This window comes from Bombus huntii, chromosome 5 (assembly GCF_024542735.1).
Source record: "Bombus huntii isolate Logan2020A chromosome 5, iyBomHunt1.1, whole genome shotgun sequence".
In the NCBI taxonomy this organism is placed as follows: domain Eukaryota; kingdom Metazoa; phylum Arthropoda; class Insecta; order Hymenoptera; family Apidae; genus Bombus; species Bombus huntii.
In genome coordinates, this window is record NC_066242.1 from 7,724,137 (window position 1) to 7,738,385 (window position 14,249).

At 38.0% G+C, this 14,249-nt stretch overlaps 2 long non-coding RNA genes across 5 annotated transcripts in view; both read right to left on the reverse strand.

The window, feature by feature from the left end:
- LOC126866000 (uncharacterized) overlaps nucleotides 1-14,249 on the reverse strand; it is an 87,884-nt gene that overhangs the window by 9,203 nt on the left and 64,432 nt on the right. The window lies entirely within an intron of this gene.
- Nucleotides 357-6,377, reverse strand: LOC126865999 (uncharacterized). Of its 2 annotated transcripts, none has more exons than XR_007689752.1 (3): nucleotides 4,590-6,377; nucleotides 2,275-4,151; nucleotides 357-2,150 (listed from the first exon to the last, which is right to left on the reverse strand). It is a non-coding gene; the product is annotated as an uncharacterized LOC126865999 (long non-coding RNA). The 2 variants fall into 2 exon arrangements; XR_007689753.1 differs by having other exon boundaries at nucleotides 2,275-2,416; nucleotides 4,590-5,106.

The following is a 14,249-nucleotide window of genomic DNA, read 5'->3' on the forward strand; positions in this document are numbered from 1 at the left end:
AATGGGCTTCAATCATTGAGAACGGCCGACTGATCATAAAGCGTTTTATTTTTAGTCGGTGTATTATTGGCAAGGATGTCACCGCGTGGACGCCAACAGTCGAATCGAAATTGGTGATAAATGAGGAACAGATGATGAACACCAGATGATAAATTAGGAATAACGTGCTACTTATATTAGTGGGCATTTACCAAGCTATTTACTTTTTAAATATTTATTTACATCATCTAAACTGCGCTCGCATTATTATTAACGATGGTCAGTACAGAAACATTTGTGTCTGTTTAATTTTAGTTACACACAATTTTAATTAAAAAATATTATATAATTAGTGTATTAAAAACAGTGGCAACCCCTTCCACGTTAAACTTTTATTTTAAAAGAGTACAGTAAATATTAAAATTGCTAAAAATTACTAAAAATTATATAGTCGATTTTTATTATTAATGCGGCTTTGTCTTCGGAATATCAGAGTATATCGCATGAAACGCTATTGCAAAAGTGCATACTTTTCTTCGCTTATAGCCGATCCAAGATTAATACAGAAATAAGCATTCTTCGGAAATAATCGATAAACGTGAGTGTGGAAACGGAAATCACGTTCCGCTGGTGGAAAAAAGCGAGGAAACTTTACGGCATCTTTCGCCGGGATTTGCGGAGAACGGCGGCCGGAGAAAATGGAAGGAACGCCGAATCGAATGCATTAAGATAATTAATTATAAAATTCACGAGAAAGGCGAGATGAAAACGGAGCGGAGCCGCAGCTTACAAAAATATGAAGGCAAATCGAATAAAGTCCCCGTCTACGTTTATTCTCTCTCCTCCGTTTACTCAGCCGACCGAAGACGTACATCGGAATTAAAATGTAGATTCAGCAAAATATTTTCGCGGCTGAGTAACCGTTGAAGTATGTTTCTTACGAATTATCATCGTTTTTTTTACATAAAGTAAAATTGCCAGGATCTAAAAATTCGCCGACCCTTCGTTTGTGCAATTCCTATCTGTGTGTTATTTCAGATTTTTTCGACGTTATCAAAGTGCGCAAGCTAGAAAAAGGTAATTAGGAAATAGTCTCTCGTAAATATTATAAAATTATAAATTAAAATATTACAAAATTGTTCCTACTGAAGAAGAGAAATCAGTTTACATGTATCGTCACTCTTCGAACTCTCAAACCATTCTGTTTTTCCAATGTTCGTATTCTCGTAATTATCTAAATACGTCAACTTGAATAGGCTCGGTTATTATATTCAAGCAATTAGAAATTCGAATTCAACCATTTCCATTAATTTATTTCATATTAAAGTACATTAAGAAATATATCTATCTCGTCTTATTCTTTTTAAAGTGTGAGCGTGGTTGCGACACAAAGATGACCTCTTTAATTATTTACGAAAGGATTCCAGCCGTTTAGGAGTGTGAATCAGAGTCAAGAATAGCTATGATCGTGATATTACCAATTGTATCGGTGAATCGTCATTTAATTCGGAGCGCATAGCGGACAACTTGTTCGTACTAATAACTTTACATTCTACAGCTGTCGCTGAACTTAATTAATCCATCCGCTTGAAGCGTGATCGTGGCAATTTTAATTGGTTACTCCTATATCGTACGACGTTACAACAGAGAATTGAAATTACCAAGGGTTATTCTTCTCGATTTGCAGATTTCTAATACCTTTAGGATTCCGTCTTTATAACAATTTTTCCATTGACGCAACTGATCAATGTTTCCAAGAATTTTTCTTCTCGATATCTGAACCATAGTCATTTCAGACGTTTGGTATTTCGCCCCTATTATACCGTTTCACAGATTTATCATTTTTGTTAATATTAGTGGTATATTTGTTTTATTATGTACATTATACAATTTTTATACGAAGTAATTAATCTAATTAAAAACGTATTTTCCTATAATATCCTTCCATTCTCAGGTTAATTATCTATATCAGCTGATTTTTTTGTTTTAACTATCTACGTACTTTTGTAAAATATATTTTCTACTTCAATTATTTCATATCAATGCTTTCAATGAACTTCCCGCGGCCACACGAAATCAGAACCTCCATCCTCAGTTGTCAGATTCCTCAAAGCTGGATCGTTGGTGAATTTCTTCTCGTCTGGCAAAGGGTTAATGCGTCCGATTGTGCTCTAAAAGGAAATCTTGAAATGCAATATTCTACAATATTCGCTGACGAGGGAACGATGGTATCTGAGAAAGAAAGGAAAGGAGAAAGCGAGAGGAAGAAAGAGAGAGAGAAAGTCAGACTTTTACCACGACTCAATATTGGTACTCCGACATCGTCTTCCTATCTTCCATTTTCAGTCGATCTTCGTCCGTTCTTCGTCTTGGACCCATCTATTTCTTCCACTCAACGGGAGGAAGTTACTTGACAACTGTTATTTGCATTTCTATCCTATTGAAGAAAATATCTAATAAAGTTGGTGGGGAAACGCCGCCTCGAAGAAGAATACCGGTCCCACCCATCGCAACTTCGTCTTCAGCCACCCGTCAGAATTCATACTTTCAAGTCATATTCCACGAGTCGAACTGTGCTCCATGAAAGTTCGAATATCTCGATGGACGGCTGTTAGCTTAGAGCATGATTGTAGTTACAGCTTCTTCGAAGCGTTTCGCTCTACGATCGCAACGTTGGTAATCATTTAGCGAGCAGCTATGCTGTCGGTCTGAATTTCGGCAAATTTCAATTTTTCAAAAACCAAAGTTGCTATTTCATATGAAACACAAACAAATGAATACGAATGCACGGGGAACCGAGTAACGCTGTCCGATATTGATAAATTTATTTGGCTATCTCAGACTTCGTAAAATATATAACTTGTATTAAGTACTTTTTTGTCAGAATAAAATAATTTAAAAAATGGCTAAGAAACTGTTGAGTGATTTGAATTGTATTTGTATCCTATCTAAATGCATGTAACCAATGTTTCAGTATTAACCACACCTATTTTAACTAATACACTCTTGATTATCGTTCTTTCAGCATTCGGTCAATTTTGTTTAAATTTACATTTATTTAAGATTAGGTAACCGTTGGGAAAGTGCGCAACGAAAAAAATGATATGCTTGACACTTGGTTAACAAAGAAACGACGGAATTCATGAAACATACCTAACGTTCTCATAGTTTACAAATTAACGGAAGAAAGGAAAAGAGCGGAGCCGCGAATAAAAAAACAGGTCGTTTCCTGTAAAAATTACAAAACGTGGACCAAACGGAATATCGATGGTCGCGTCGGGATGCATGAATTTAATATGACTTTTGATACACCCCCGGCGCGCGTTAACAGCCTCGAACGTGGCGAGTGATTCAGTGATTCGAATATCCGAAGGAAGCTCAGATGGGGTTGGTGTAAAAAGGTAAACGCGGCGATGATCGCGTCCGCATGAAATATGTATTTCAATATAGGTGGCGCCGATATATATTGTCGGTAGCCCGACAGGGCTGTGAAATTTTATGTCGCATTAAAGCCGCCAATATGTCTCCGGAGCGTGAGCATAAAAATTGTCGAACGTATTAACGCCCCGTTCTCGAACGATCCTCGCGCTCGCTCGCGTTCCGAGAACACGGATTTAATAAAGCTCCGTGAAGAAACGATTCGTCTTCCCGTACGCGACGATATTCAAAAGCTCTCCTCGATATATCGGCGATCATTAAAACCTGCATTAATGCCGCCAGATCGAATTGCTCCCCCTACCCTTTCTATAATGTTTTCTCCCTTCTATCGTTTATCGAGACGACGATGATTATAAATTCCTTAGGGACAGCCATAAATATATCGATATACCGGTATTAACGAATAGTTCGACGATATTACAGTTGCCGGATGGAAGGACTTGCAGTTGCATTTCTTTGCTTTCTTCATTTTTGAACGTAGTAAGCTTTAAATTAATTAGAAATAACGCTAAATAATTTCCCATTTTTTACGCTCTTTATTATATTTCTTTTAAGTCAATCTTTGTATATATGTACGCCTATTACTGCTTGAACTTTTTAAGATTACTATTAGCATTTGGTTGTTTCGCGACGAATATCTTCTTTTCCACAATTTTATTGTCTCTTGGTTTTGTCGATATTCCTATATTTAGCTTTCCATTGTATTTGTTGTTTGATCTCAAAAGAGATTCACTCTGTAAATTATAACATACAAGAGTGAGATTCAAATTTTGAACAGATCTCTCACAGATTCTCCTTTATTTTTGCATAACTTCCTCAAATATCTGAAATAAAATAGCTGCTATATATTTCACTGTACACCGTCTAATTCTAATGTAATTCGGACCTTCGACTTTGAGGACTGTCTTCACCTCTAAGTACGGATTTTTACCAACAAAAAATAATACACGTCAAATGTTACGTATATTCTTCTAGAAACAAACAGCATAAAATATTACGTAAATTTCAGTAAACTCAACATATACAGATTGGAAACATTTCTTTCTAAAAAGAAAAGAACAAAGATTGCCTGGTGTCTTAACATTGCGTTTTAATTAAAGCAATAAGAGCAAGATAACCAGAGAAGCAGGGGAGAATGAACAAGGGATTCGTTACTATTTATTTCTAATTACCTTCGATTCTGTAATCCACTGGCCGGAAACAAACCAGGGATCCGGGGTTCCTCGATCCTTCTTGCCAGGCCGACTCGTAATCGAATAATTAAGCCGTTGATTGGAGCTTTATTACCCAATCCGCGAAGTGAGCTTTTATTGGTCCTCTCGAGCCGACCGTTGAGTATTTAAAAAGGGTGATTGCCTCTCTCGATTCGAGGGAAATCACCTGCGAGATTGGACGGTGCATAATGTATTATCCGGCACATCCCAATTTCTCGGTGCTTCATCGAACCGTGGAATATTTGCGACTTCACCGGCGGATAACGCGTTACTATACCATGAATCGTGGCGATCAAACGTAACGACTTCACCGAACGTTCCTATGTTCCTGCAAATGCGCGCCGAGCCCGGCAAGCAAGCTTGCCAGGGAAATCATTTCAATTGCGCGAATAATTTAAACGCGATGATGTAATACGTATATACGAATTCGAAACATTATTGCATGGTACTGAATTGAATATTGAAGATCTACTCATTGAATATTATGCGTGATTTATGATGTAGATACTGCACGTTTTTAGAATCTTCTAAAACTTGAAAATTCAAATTATTAAAATTGCCGATTGATCTCAAGATAATTCTTTCCTAGTTTGCGAGATAGATGGAAAATAGTACAATAAATTTCCAATATATTATTTTCCACTATTCATTAAAATATTATATCTTTATAGGATTATTATAGGAATATTCATTCAACTTTTGTATTAATTCGAGAATATTCCTATCTCTTAATTGATGCGAGAAATGTGAGATTTTGCGGTTTAGTACTGCAGAATTTTAAGAATCAAGGCATCAAAGTGTGAGAGCTGCTCTTCAGGAAGACTTGTGACAAAGTTCGCTGCGCTTCTAGCAAAACATCGAAACACGCATTCTATAAAAACGCGGTTCACATCAAATGTCTCGATTTTACAAATTTCCAATCAATATAATCAATATAAATCTGCTCCATACGCATTTTAACAGACACGAAACAACCTGTGCGGATATCATCTTCTTCTACTCTCTAGACATCTTTATCCAGATTGAAAGATTCTACAAACCCCTGTATCTACGTAGAACACGAGTTCCAGGAACGTTCGCTTCCATTTCAAAGCTCGTTCGACAAAAGCATCGCGCAAAAGGAAAAAAGAATCACGCAATTAATAGCAGATCGTTTCACAGCGTTCTTCTGGATGGTATCCGATGGATAGGAAACGGAAGAGGGAAGAAGATCAGGAACGCGTTTTCAATAATTGTGCGATTTACCGGAAGAGATCGTAGGAACAGCCGCCGCGCCGCCACGAAGGGCTGCGTCGGTTTTGTATCGTGACAGAGGGTGGCCTCGATGGCGGCATTGATTTTGCAATGTAAAACATTTCAGCGCAGCCAGAAGGGTGGAGATCCGGACGGGCGATTTCTACGGCCGGGAACGAAAAGATATTGATGGTTACGGGGATTTGATGGCATATTGCTCGACTCTGGATCGCTCTGTGATGTCTTTGGTAACGCTTTCCGATGTCGGCGGCGCGGCTTGTCTGCCTTGTATTAAGAGCTGGGGTGGCCAAGACGATTTCAAAGTAATGCGTCACTGTCAAAAGCAGCGAGAGCCACGTCGATTTGCGCCCTCGCTTTCTCAATGCGATCTTCGAATCGTTTCCAACGACGGACAATTGAATTGCACTGTATCGAACGATGTTCGATGAAACGTGATATCGACGCGATGTACCGTGGCTCACGAAAGTATCCTTACACTTGTAGAAAGTCCTGTCGATATATTAAGACTAGTCCTATGAACATATTACGTGTGTTACACGAAGTATTTTAATATTTCGTACTGTAATTAAATCCAACTATCGTGATCACGTTAGTTAAATTTGAAATGAATCCGAAAATGTACAAAGAAGTTAAGAAATATTTATTACAAGTATACAGATTGCAAGAATCAGTAAAGTATTTGGGCGGTTAGTTATAAATTATTTTAGTAAGTCACGATATTTAGTGAGATCAGCTTCAGCGCTAATTGTACGTTTAATATTGCTACTGTGTGCTAATATTTTGTTATGTATGTGTTTGCAATAAATGCTTCTAACTTCTGTACATAGAATATCCATTTTATTACAGTGCTAATGAAATTTCAAAATTTTTTATAGGACTCGCACACACATAAGCGTTTTTTAAGATAAGTCTTCAAACACTTTTATGAGATAGCGTTTTGAATTTGAAAATTTCTTCGACGGTTTTTCCATAGAAACTAAACAAAATTATTGAAAATTCACTCTTCCTATATTTCTATTTGAAACATTCGACGTACCTATTGAGATTATAAAAAACATTTATGTAGATCCTCTTTTACATAAATTGAAGAAACAAAGATAGAGGTTGTACATAGAACAATTGAGAGAAGAAGGTAAAATCGATCCGCGATATTTTCCATCGAATCGATTGAAGTTGATTCGATGTAGGCGGAGGAGGAAAGGGCTTGGGGAATAAAAAGATGGACCGGAAGAACGACGATTCAAACGAATCGCTGGTCCGTGTCCGGTGGGTGACATTTCATTCTTGCACGACCAAGAGGGCATTGTCTTGCTTCCCTATCAGATTCCCTCCTTTCTCCGTCTTGACTCGTCCCCTCGAGACCGTACGATTACTTCCTTTTTGTTTTCATTTAATTACCGATGTCAAGGGGTTATAACCGTCCGTCCTCCCGGCTCCTCCTCGCGGTGTTCCGCTCACTTTTTCCCTTTCTTAACCTTCCTCCATTATTCCTTTATTTATTCCAATTATCTGCACGACGTGAATTTGTCATTGCCTTTAATTTCTTGCTCCCATCCATCGCTCTGCCCTTCCACTAGACGGAAATGTTTTTCGAAATCGCATCGTATACCAATGAAAGTAAACGTGGGAGTGTTCGATCGAACCCCCTGTAGCGAATTCGATTTTGTATTATTTTATGCCTTTATTACTGTACTACTGATATACTATATCTTTATCAATCGATCTATGTCAGATAGCATATCAATTAATGCTTTTTGGATTTCTAATTAAAGTCTTTAATTTAAAGAAAAGATTAAAAATCTGCGATCGATTATCTTGATTATGATTAATTTAGAACGCAGATGTTAGTTTTGTAGCCTTGCAAAATAATCTGCCAATTTTTCTCTGTTTGTTCTCGATAGAAAAAATCTCTCTGTGTGTACAATTTCAATATACTTAAATGGAAATGTTCTTTTGTATCGGATGCTAGTCAGCCGTTGTCACGTCGACCATTATGTCACCCCGTTTCACCCTTCTCATGTCTGTTCCATCATTTCCATCTTACCGCTGGATTTTTCTTGTGTCTTTTCATCGAGAATCGCGACAGCAGGCCTCCTTTGTCGAGGAGCAATGTAAACTGTGGAAACATCGAATATGCGGTCTGACAGTAAAAGATGTTAGTGCCGGAACCGAACCCCTCGTCGGAGAACCCTCGAATTCGAAGGCAGTTTCGCAATTTCGTAAATGGGCATTGTCAATATATCGAACAACATGGTGCATCAATTGTGCTCAGGGCAATTTGTGTCGCTCTCGGTGTACTCTGAATGTTTGCGTTTATAAATATACATTTTCGTACATGTCCAGCGATATTAATGGCATTGAAAATGAAATTAATATATTCAGTCGCACAAGATAATAACAATATATATTTTTAATGAGCCATCTTTCTTTAGATATCATTTTGAATCAGCATTTTAAAAATAATATTCACAGCAAGGTCTACCAAGAAAGTTATAAAAAATAAATCCCGATCGATGGCCAATTGCTTGGACAAATAAAATAATGCAAAATCGATATAGAAGATTGCGCCCACTTAAGATTGTTTCATTCATATTGTTATTTGTAATATGATAAAAAGTTCAGTCGTTCGAAATTCACATAGATCTTATTTTAGTTATATTCACTTTTCGGTAATTTTAACAGGACCTACTTTTCCACGACAGCGAAGAACAAGGAGAGAAAGAGAAACAGAGAGCTGATACTTTGAGCGCCTTTCAGTTGATTAAAAAACAAAAAGGAGGAAAGAAAAGAACAAAAATAAAAGTAGACTGCATGAAAGCGAACAGAGATTGTCAGATCACACGAACCAACGTGTCGAACCTTTGGAAACGCGTCGTCCCAAGGAAAAAAAGCCAGCGTGCACGAATGCAAATGGAATGGAGAAAGGGGTTGGTCCATCGCGAATAAAAGATAAAAAAGAAATGAAAACGAAAGCTTGCGTCGTCGGGTTTGGCGTCGTCTCACGTATGTGCGTTCAAAGTTTCCATTCCTACCCACTCCTTCGGTTTCTCTCACCCCCTGAAAGCTCAACAGCTTCGATATCAATATTCTAAAAACACCCTTTGTCATGTTCCATAGTTTAAAAAAGCATTACACTCGTAATGCGTGTTCACGTGGCTGCAGGACCGTTTGTAGTTTGCCAATCCAATCTTAACATCATCCAACAGGTACACAAGTATCAAGTAACTGTCTATAAAGTAGATTCGATCTCTAGAAATGCCATTTCCTAAAATTCTGGTTAATACACCTGGACTGTAATCGCACCTTTTCTTAAACTGTTAATATAGTGACATTATGTATAATTTGTCAAATTTCTGCGACTTTATTGTGAGAATATATATTTGAATGTACAATATATGCGAATATACGGAAGAAAATTTTGCATTGGATTTGTACAAAGTCTTTTTGTTTCCTATCGACGATAGGTATTACAAAATGAAAATATGTCGTGTAATGAAAATTTCCAGACAAGAAGGAACGTGTCATTTTACACGGTGTTCTCGCTATCGTGAGTTACTTGCGAATTTCTCTCTTCAGTTTTCGCGTCTACCCTCCGATGTTACATCTTCGCCAACAAGGGGTGACGTTCGTGTAAACCGCGTGTACAGCCGTTCACCGACACCTGTTTAGTCCCTATGGACAATTGTATACATGCATACCGAAAGCTGTTGATTTACCGTTATAGACGTACTTCATATAAATTCGATGCATATACAAATCTTTTTCACGTCGATACTATAAGCTGCAAGAAGAATGTAGTTTACAATATTTTAAATAGAAAAATCGGGGAAGGAGTTTTGGTTATAGATTTCTAATAATATTTCACTACATACTGTATCAGTTTATGGGGGAGATAACTCTGTTGAGACATGAATATTCAGCAGATTATGTTCCGAAGATTCAATTCCAACGATCTTGACAAACTTTTAATATACTCCGAACACCTTGTACAAAAAGAATTCTATAAGATAAAAATAATAAATTTCGCGTATTTCAATCTTTTCGTGATAAAAAAAAAAGGCAAGAGAAAGACAGAAACCTTTTTCTACGAAAAATGATATAGAAAATAAAATCTATTGCAACAACTAATTCCATACTATTTACATTATTTTATTTATTTATATGATACATTCAGAACACACGCAAACAAAGTTTTCTCTTTTTCCAGCAACACGCCCTGTGTACGAATAAAAACGTTCGCGAGTCCTTCAAACAAAATTTAGAGCTCCATCATCGATCGGGGTCTAATTATGAACATGCGCGATATCCATATACCGCCTTTGTTTCTGCGGATCTGTTTCGTCTGACGCGATATTAAAACGAATAACGAGCTCCGGACCGGCGCGGCGGCTCCGTTGGATACTATCTAGGAAAACGATACGAGGAAATTTTAACATTCGCCCCCGTACATACGACTCGCGCGATAGCGAGTGGAACATGTGTGAGGAGGTTTTTTTCCACCTTTTGGCCGGGAGAATAATTAAAGGCACAAAAGAGTACGCCTAGCGAATTACTCGGCCGCTGCACCGCCCAGCTACCACGATTGGACGGTTATTCTCATTCCGAGATTCTCCTTGAACGCGAGGTCCACGTCAGACGCGGAAACGTTCAAAGGGTTTTCGCGGAGCGGCAGGAAAAAACTAATTAACTTTTCGGAATAATTAAGATAAGACCGTTGGAGATTCGGCCGAAAGCTCGCCTCTCTGCCCGGCTGCTGCACCCCGTTTTCCTCTTTATTCTTCTCACGCGAGAATAGCCCGAATCGAGCAGGCAACGCAGCTACCTCTACGAACGGTGATCGGTCGATTAAAACGTTTGCATAAGAACGAACGACTCGTTTTAGTTCGATGAGATCGTGCTAGGCGAGAGATCCGAAAGAATCGTTTAACATTTCATTTAGATATTCTTCATGGCTGAACGTTTCTCTTCTTATGGAATTTCAACGATTCAAGGAGATATCTGCTGTGTTGAACGGACCGTATTAATCGTTTGCGCGGTGAATGTTTTTTAATAATAGGATCGATGGAAGAGTTTGGAACCCTTTCTGTTCAGTGAAGCTTTTTGAAATTGAAAGTTTCGAAAGGAGAGGATATTTGCTTTATTTTAATGTAAAGGTAAAATATTTGGAAACCATTTTCCTTCAGTTCTACCTAAATTAGGAAATCTTTATAGTATTATTCTCCTTTTTTCTTTTAATTTTATCTATGGAATTAAAACAAGGCATCGATTTATTATTCTATTGAAATATTACTGGAAGAACAGTGCACGATATAAAATTACAAATATCAAAGATCAAGATACTATGATCGTTAACGTCAAACTACTTCAAGTCCCTATAACCATACCAATTTTTGAAACTATGTTGAAATATACTTTAGAAGTATGTTGTCAAGACTCTAAAGAGCGAAGAATATAACAATCGATATTTCGTGTAAAATATCTTAAACGCGGCTTAATGTAGTTCGTGTTAATGTTGAGATATTTCCAGATAAATCGACGTTCCGTTTTAGCTGCAGTGAAAAAGAGCAGCAAAGAGGAAGAAGTTCAGAAATAATATAACAGTTCCTACAGGGCGGAAATGGTATGATTAAAATATTGGATCTGCACGTAAAGGAAAGGGGCGGTGAAGTGTTCAAGTAAGAAAGTCTAGCGCGAATTTCAATAAAGGGTGCCATTACCGACTGGTAGGATTTGCCGACGAGCAATTAAAGATATTGCTATTGACCAACTCTCGATGAAGTTAAATTAAAGTGAAATCAAAGTTTCTCTGCCGGCAATGGTCGGCAAGGTTTTATTTTATAACTGTTGAATAAAAAGTCATGAAAAATCTATGAAACTTGTGAAACGCGATTCCACGATAATTTTAATCACTCTATTGATTTTTTATAACATGGTGACGATTCTTCTGTTTCCTATGTCCACAGTTGAACGAAGAATATGTTTTATCGATTTATATGAAGGCAAAGAAAGCTTTAATCGTTTCTAAATTATTCAAAATGCTTCGATTAATAAATTGCTGTTGGAATTCCTAGTTTTCTATTTTACGATAAAACCAAGCGTAGTTCTAGCCGATTTGGACGAAACAATTACTTGCAAATACAATATAATAGAACGCTGAAGTTGACAGTTAGTGTCATACGCACGTCGATCTTGACTCTCTATAAAAACTTTCACTCTGAAAATAGGAATTTTGAAGGCTCGACTCGACTCGAGAAGCTCTAACAGATAAAAATTCACGACGATTCTGTATCTCGTATTTCAAGAACGATATAAAAATTCTCAAAGTAAGTACGAAAATCAGTACTTAAATACTCAGATACTAACACCAAGATTAATGCGAGTCATGATAACTATTCATTTCCATGAAACTCCAATCTACGTCAAGTATGCTATCGTATTATCAGAAGAAAATAAAGGATCGATACACCTTAGAATGTAAAGAATCTTGCAACACGGTTTTACAGAAGACGAAGACGTGTTGGGAGGTTGTAGTTCCGTGTCGGAGCCGCTAACGCTGAAGCTCGGCCCTCCGTTGATAATTAGCAAGCAAGCTGAACGTAGGACTGATAATTTTCAACAATGGTTCATTACCGTCGTTTAAATGTGCACGACAAGTGCATTCGAGTGGTTGAGCCTGGCGGCGCGGCCCGTACACCGTCGTCGGAAGTCTGGTAGCTGCCTATCTGGCTATTTCCATACATCTTTCATTGTGTTCTTTGTCGCGCCGAACTATAGATTCGCGGACTGACATTTTTATGGTGGAACAATGGGGGCGAGGCTAATGCCGACGACAAGGAGAAAAAGTGGAGGAAGTTTATGTGAGCGAGAAAGAGAGGATCTATTGCTGTTCGGATGGAAGGAAAGGTAGATGACAGTATAGATAAAGACAAAATGGAAAAACGATGAACGAAGGAAAGAAAGAGAGAGAGAGAGATTGGATGGTTCGGAGGAGAGGGAAAGGAGGGAGAAAGAGAGAGAGCTGGTTCGACGTCAACCAGAGCATCGTTATCCGAGTAAATAGGCTGCCACTGTCGTCGACGGCCCCCGACGGCCTCCGAACACAATCCACGATTCGTATTGTTGTACTTTATTCCCCGAGTGGTCGAGGACCGCTACGAGGACGAAGTACGAATGTCTACAATCCTCTGCAACCGGTAACCTGCCTCAATCTCCGCGTCACCGACGACAGAACGAGAAACTACCTTAAATCCTCCGAGGAACCGGAATTGATAATTCCGCGGTTGAAAGCTTGCGACTCTCCTCGACGCTGCGAGTAAATCGTTGCCCCGGGATCCCTGCGTCCTGCCGCACGTTCTGCTTTTTCTTCGAATTTTGTCCTTATTTGCGGTTGGGGAATTGAAGATCCAATCAATGTTGGCAAGATAAGATACGCTGTTGGAAAATAATTAGTCCATTGAGTAAGAAATGATATTTGGGTCAATTATCGGAGTCGTTCAACTTTTTATTGTTATTTTATATGGACAATGTTTTTGACAATCGATAACAAGTACTATAAAAGTATTCATATTTGATTAGTTATCTTCTTTTCAAATAATCTCGTTCTGAGACAGGTACGACGAAGTAGAATTAATTAAGTGAAAATAAAAATAATTTGGAAAGTAAGTTATTGTGGTATTTCTACTAATTGCTCGTTGTGTACTGTACGATCGAATATTTGTACGAATCTTTGAAAACTCCAGCAGAAACAGAGATTCATACGTCTATAGCGAAGCAAAGGAGGAAAGAAACGAAAATCGACGAAGCAACGTGGCGCTCTTTGCATTTCGTAAATAAATAATTAGAATCTCCCTTCAGCATCAGCGCTGCCTTTCTTTTTTTCGTCCTCCTTTTCCAATCTTCGTCTTCTCGGCTGGTGAATGGCAGTGATTGGCAGTTAATGACGACGCTTCACGGACTACCCTCTACACCTCTGATATCCAGCGTCCCCGTTGGGACAAGTGTCCCGAGTAATTTCTATCGAGTCACTCGTGATTTTATTCTCAAGCATCGCTTCACGAAAACACGGCCAATTTCGACCTCGTTGTCCTTCCAGAAATCAATCGAAAACGACAGTGTAAGATTGAACCATCACCGATGCTGATTGCTGATATTGTTAAGTGCTAACGCTATGCTATACGATACAAATGGGCTAATGTCTTATATTGCAAAGCAATAATTTTTTTCTCCAGTAAATTTTCCAGATTTCTGTTTCGCATTTTTTTCTTTCTGTTAGAAATGCAATATGATGCATTAATAACATAAATAAATTCAAAAATGTATGTACTGCAAATATTCAAATGGATGACGAAATTAAAATATACTTGA